The sequence below is a fragment of the Mauremys mutica genome, chromosome 3 (genome assembly GCF_020497125.1).
Source record: "Mauremys mutica isolate MM-2020 ecotype Southern chromosome 3, ASM2049712v1, whole genome shotgun sequence".
NCBI lineage: Eukaryota > Metazoa > Chordata > Testudines > Geoemydidae > Mauremys > Mauremys mutica.
In genome coordinates, this window is record NC_059074.1 from 145,673,060 (window position 1) to 145,679,691 (window position 6,632).

The 6,632-nt window shown below is 39.5% G+C and overlaps 1 long non-coding RNA gene across 2 annotated transcripts in view; it reads left to right on the forward strand.

Moving 5' to 3' along the window:
* The window catches only part of LOC123367531, a 66,140-nt gene extending 60,816 nt beyond the window's left edge, over nt 1–5,324 (forward strand). For both annotated transcript variants that reach the window (XR_006578514.1, XR_006578515.1), the window contains exons 3-4: nt 3,964–4,023; nt 4,868–5,324. This is a non-coding gene — a long non-coding RNA (uncharacterized LOC123367531). The remainder of the gene's footprint in view (nt 1–3,963; nt 4,024–4,867) is intronic.
* Nucleotides 5,325–6,632: the final 1,308 nt, after the last annotated feature.

Sequence of the window (6,632 nt, forward strand, 5' to 3'; positions counted from 1 at the left end):
GGCTTCAGGGTAGTAACCACTATGCTTAATAGTGTTTTCAGACCCTGTGTCAGGAAATGAAGAATACTGTATCCTTTTAAAACTGCAAGAGGAATTTAGATAGAATGTAGATGTGCAAATAGTAATTTGGTCAAAACACAGGAGTCAAGACCTCCAGCGTTGCAAACAAGTTCCATAAAATTGTTGATGATCACTGTAGTCAGGTCTTCAGATTTGTCTCACCTGAAATAGATTAATAGATTCTAGGACTGGAAGGGACCTCGAGAGGCCATCGAGTCCAGTCCCCTGCCCTCATGGCAGGACCAAATACTGTCTAGACCATCCCAGATAGACATTTATTTAACCTACTCTTAAATATCTCCAGAGATGGAGATTCCACATCCTCCCTTGGCAATTTATTCCAGTGTTTAACCACCCTGACAGTTAGGAACTTTTTCCTGATGTCCAACCTAAACCTCCCTATAGATCAACTGCAACAGCACAATGGTTGCTTAATCTATGATGGGGCTTTGGATGAAATTTCTAGGTTTTCTTTGAAGGTTTCCTATGCAAGTATTGAGCCTACTTAGTTTGTGAGAGCTAAAAATATCACAACATGAAAGGGTAAGGTGGCTGCAGAAATAAATATAAAATTGGAATCGAACAAGATATACCATAGATAGAATGAAGCCTCAAGGCCTGCCAGGTGTTGAACAGTCTGACTTTGATCCAGCAAAGCCCTTAAGAACAGGCTTAATTCGAAGTATGAGTAGCCCCACTGAAGTCAATAAGACTACGCACGTGCCTCAATGCTTTTCTGGATCAGGGCCAGAATGTTGAATACCTTGTGAGACTGAGATCTCGGTGAACAATTTAGGAACTGAATGTAAATGTTCACTTTCTAATCCATCCGCTCCTTCCTTCATTTTTGATCAGCCAGCTCTGTTTCAGTTGTAGTTATGAGTAACATTTGTAAGCAACATACTTTTTTAAGGTAAGTAAATAAGCTCCCTTCCCTTCACTGTTCTTGCTGCCTTTGATGTTCTGCTCAGTTGCAGCCACTCTCCAATGCAATCCCATTTTCCTGCAAGAAATCTATTAAAGTACCCAGTGCCAAAAGCTCTCTATACTTCATATACTTGGCATTGTAGGGATTATGAGCATCTTCATAGTCTCAGAATGGCAAATCTCATGTTCAAATACCAACCTGACATTTAGCTGTGCAGGTGCTATAACTCAGCTCCTGTGTTTGTTCCTGTTCTCCTACTTCCCCTGAATAAAACCTGACATTTTTCTTGATGAATTTCAGCTTAAAGTTGAACCCCAGGAAGAAAAGTCCAGCTTGAATAAATAAATGACCAGATGAAGAACATTCTTATTTCATGAATAAGACTTTGTGTTTGCAGACAGGAGTCAGATATATTATTGAATACTTTCTCCAACTAGGAAATGGAATTCCTTGCCTATTATGTCCCAGACTGTGATCCACCTCTGTGCAGGTGTACAAAGGGGAAGGAGGCAAGAAGCCTTGCCTCCCTTGTTCCCTAGAGGGCAGCCAAAGTACAATCAGTCCCTGCAGCCCCCAAGGCTGAAGGGGCTATTTGATCTTTGTGTTCTGCAGGTTGGAGTATCTCCTGCCTACTCTTGCTCATTCCTGTGTGGCCACACAGGATGCTGATATGGATTTTTTTTGGGGGTGGGGAGAGGGAGGGCTTCTGCATACAGTCTTTTTACCCTGTCCTGCAGCAGAGAGACATGGCTTATGCTCCAAGGGGCCTTTTGTGTCTGTGGAGAAGGGAACTGAATTTGCCCCTTATAGCCTACTAATGCATATCCTTTTTAGCTTATTGCTATATTGACCAAGGGAGAATCGCAATGGTCAAATGATCCCAGCGCACTCAAGTGTACTTAAGCATGTTAAGTTAAGGCATTTTCATGGTGTGGAGCCAAAAGAGACAAGCTACCTTCAAATTAGCCACTTGAAAATAATCACTGTGGATCTTCTATGGGGGACATCTGCTTCACAACAGAAATGCTATTCCATGAGACAATTCAGTTGCTCTGGCAACAGCTTTTGACAGGTACTGAGAGTGCCAGAGAACAGAAATTACATGGTATGTGGGCCAGTAGCCCGTTGACTGATGTCTCTGACTTTGCTGTACAAACAGAGATCCTGCCAGTAAATAGGTACTAGAAGAATATGTATTCACTGTCATAATGTTACAGGGAAAGGTGCTTGAGAAGTAAATACACTGGCTAGAAAATTAACTGGATCTAATTCTGTCATACACTAGCCCTGGAAACAAAACTATGCTATTATTCACTCTCTTGCCCTGAAATACATTTTACAACTATGATACTAAAGTGGTGCTCATAACAAAGCCTATCATGTATTTGTTAATAAGTTGTGTTCAAGCATCTCAAGGAGAGGCTGATGTGTCCGTATGCACACAGCAAGATGGCAATGTTTTGAAAATGTAATTCTATCCTAAATCATTTTGGCTGGTAGAAGATACGTTTTTCACTATTTTCCATTTTTTGAGTGATTAATAATTGCATATATATGTGACCCATATATGCCAATCCAAATGCTCAAAAATCATGAATCAGGCCCCCAAACTCATGAGATTTTTTTTAAAAATGGGTTTCATTTTGTCTCTCTCCCACTTTCAAAATGTTTGGAAATGTGAATCAGTCTTCTGTCTGCAGCCATGAGGGTTGGCAACTTACTCTCATTAGACATGAGAGCTGAGATTCTCAGATAATAACCTGATTTAAGCAGCTAGGACTTAAAGAAAATGCCAAATACTGTGAGATTCATAATGAAACTTTGAGAGTTAGCAGCAACAGTGGCCATTTGTCCCACAGTTACTCTTTCCAAGTTAGCTGAATTCTTACTGTTAGCTTTCAAATCTGGAGAATCAATAAGGGACCTTCTTTTTTTCTTCAGTCTAACTAGGTGGGAGGCACTCACGCTATGGTGGTGAGGGCTAATATAAGACCCTAAGAAAAACAACATCTTTAGCACTGCTGACATCTGATCACAACAATGCAGATGACAGCAAAAAAGAAGCAGTGAAAGAGGAGGCACCCATAATAGAAATGGTCTTCAATCTGAACAGTGTCTCATAGCACAGCAGCTATAAGCAGGGCTGAGAGTGTTGTTCCACCTCTTCTGTTATCACATTCTAGTGAGGGAGCAATTTATTGCAGATGATAGTCACAGCCCAGCAATGAATGAGACATTTGAAAGAGCATGGAATGTGTGGCAGATAGGGTGACCAGATGTCCCGATTTTATAGGGACAGTCCCGATAGTCAGGGCTTTCTTATATAGGCACCTATTACCCCCCATCTCCTGTCCCGATTTTTCACACTTTCTATCTGGTTGCCCTAGTGGCAGATCAAATCAAAGTTAACTCATACACTGAATTAATTGGATGCAAATTTGAAGACTTCCAGCAGAGTATTTTGGTCCCACTCTGGCTTTTAAAAAGCCCAATTCACTGGAGAGTTTTCAAACTGCTGCTGTGGCAATAAGGAAGAATGAGCTCCCTTTCCAGAGGCACAGGACTACCAAATACACAGGCAAGGATCCAGTAAGATCTTTAGACATGCCACTGACAAATCTAATGATGCAGAATGCTGAGTGAGGCAGGAGTCCTGCAGGGGGAAAAAAGAGCAATCTTCTAATTAAAGACTATATTGTAATGCAAATGCATAAAACAGCTGAATTAAAGATGCATGGCTGATATCTAAGATCCTCAAACTTTAATGTTTTTAATATAGTTTTATAATGAAATATATACTTTCTAAATTCCATGTACATAGTTTAGCTCTAACAACATCTGTCCTCCCTGTGCATTATGAAATGTGACTGAAAATTATACCTTGGTAGAAGAATTGTCCATATATTCACTGTTTACTACATTAGCCAGGAATGTTTATTAAATTATGCCCATCAATTTTATATGTATATAATCAGGAGGAAAAACATAAGGATTGGTTGGAACACTGACAAAAGACCACATCAAAACAAACCCAAGTAAGTTGCTTTAATAAGTCATAATGATTTATATACCATAACACTGTAATATTGATGTAAGCTCATTAGAACATGCTTTTCTCCATATTCAGGCCTGGACTACACTAGAAAATTAGGTCAGTTTAACTATGTCAGTCAGGGATTGTGAAAAATCCACACCCCTGAGCAGTGTAGTTAAGATGACCTATGTCCCCATGACAGTGCTAGGTCATTGGAAGAATTAGTCCCTTGACCTACCTACTGCTTCTCAGGGAGATGGATTAACTATACGGATGGGAGAATTCCTTGACAGTGTAGGTAGTGTCTATACTGAAGTGCTACAGTGGCACAGCTGTGCCACTGTAGTGGTTTTAAGTGTAGACAAGCCCAAGGTCTAGTCTACACTATATAGTTTGTTAACGTAAACCGCCTTGCATTGATCTAGTTTTGCATGTGTCTACACTTAAATTTGTCTCCTACTGATGTAAGTGCCCCATTACGCCAACATAGTAAAACCAGCTTGAACAGAAACCCACAGAGACTGCATATACACCTCTACTTAGATATAACGCTGTCCTTGGGAGCCAAAAAATCTTACCATGTTATAGGTGAAACCACGTTATATCAAACTTGCTTTGATCCATTGGCGTGCACAGCCCCCCCCCGAGCACTGCTTTACCATGTTATATCCAAATTCGTGTTATATCAGGTCGCGTTATATCAGGGTAGAGGTGTCGTACATTTCATTTTGTCAATAATCAAAGAAAAAAAGAGAGCAAATGCAACTGATGGATTTTGTTCAGACACTTTTTTGGCCTCGTTCTCTTAGACCATTTATCATCTTTTCCCCATGATTTGCTTTCAGGTTTCCTGTGACCCTGTTAGCCTTTTGTAACAGCTGAATAAAGGCCAAGTGTATTACATCATGAAAGTCCAGAAAGCCCCTCCAACTTCATGCAGAAGAAAATGCAGTATTAAATTATGCAAGAGGACTTCAGGAGACCATTTAGGCTCCAATTTAGACCATCTGCTTGTCAAATGTCTTGTCAGTATATATTCATATTAACAAAATCTTTTTCCATCATGAGTGATGGGTCTGATGACTGATCAAGACAAAGAAGTGCCAGTGATACTGATGTATCCCCAAAGGTTCTGCCAGTGATTAAATACAAGTTTGAATTTAGCTGATGTCAGGGTTGTTGTGACTTTCCAAACCTGGAAAATAAACACACGCACAGACACACACCTCTCCCTTTCTTCTCCCCCAAAAAGAAGAGACCACTGTGAAAATGCACCGGTGGCTTATGAAATGAATGCACAAGCACCTACTTTGTAAGTATACTTACACTTTTTCCAAAATAAAAAGTTTGCAGTTCTGTACGTAAAACACAAGAGCACACAGTCAAGTCCCCCAGTCAACTTACTAGTTTAACTGTTTTATACCTGCCCCATTTTTGCCAACTCATTTTTCCACACTTAGCTTATTAAGAAGTTTTGATCAAATCAATTGGAATATGTTAAACACAATGGATGCTGAGCTGGCTGTACAAGCTACAGATCATATTAAAAATTGAAAACATTTTGGATTCCTGTCTGATTTTTACTTCCACAATGTTCCTCCATTTTGATAAAAATCACAATAACCTCTGTCACAAACAGATGGGATAGAAATCTGACTCCCATTGCAAATGTGAGAAGAGAAGAAAAGTTCAGAGTCCCCAAAGAACAAATTTTCTTCTTCCAATTCTTCATTCAGCATCAGACTTTATATCTGGAGTCAGACACATTCATTAACTAATGGAAAGATTCTATAACTTTTCTCCCATTTTTCAATTTTGTCCTGTGGTTGGTCCTTTGTTAATTATATCAAGGGAGTTTTCCACTGAAACTGCAACATCAGCATCATTGGCCCATAATCTCCCATTCCTCCTTCAATTGCCTTTGACAATGGAGTACCTCTCTGTAGGGTCCATTGTTTGTGTCTAAAATGTCCCTGTGTAATCAGCAAAATCATCCCCGTGCTCAGGGAAATATTTAATATACATATGGTAGTTGGATGCAAGAGGAGATTTGATTCTTCTTGAGAATTCCACTGTGTCTCATTTGGAAGCTGGAGCATCAGTTCTCCTCTTTCATTCAACCAGCCATGAAAGATGTAAAAGAATTTTTTTTTTAAACTTCCACAATGTGTTTTATGACTGTTGGAGATTAAGCTTAATTGAGAAAGAAGCAACAATAGGTGGCTGAGCACCCAGAGGTCAGAAGTTTAGGATGGTGATTGCACCTGAGAATCTCCCTTTTCTCTATTATTGTTGTCTGAGCAAATAGTAAAGCCCTTCATATTTTTCTGTGTTCTTGGATGGCATCTTCAAAAATTTGGCCACAATATTTTGTGGTTTTCTATTTAGATACAATAGCAATAGTTTGAAGATGGAATGTGGTGTTTTTCCCATGTGGATGTTTGTAGCCAGTACTAGGTCCTCTCTCATGTTTGAATTTTTCTGCATTACTGTCAATGTTGATTCTTTTAGGTCTTCCTTTTAATAAGTCCTGTTTCTTTCCTTGCTGAATCTAATTATGGACCTCAACATTTAAGCCTCCTCAGTAACTACTATTCTAATTACAGTAGC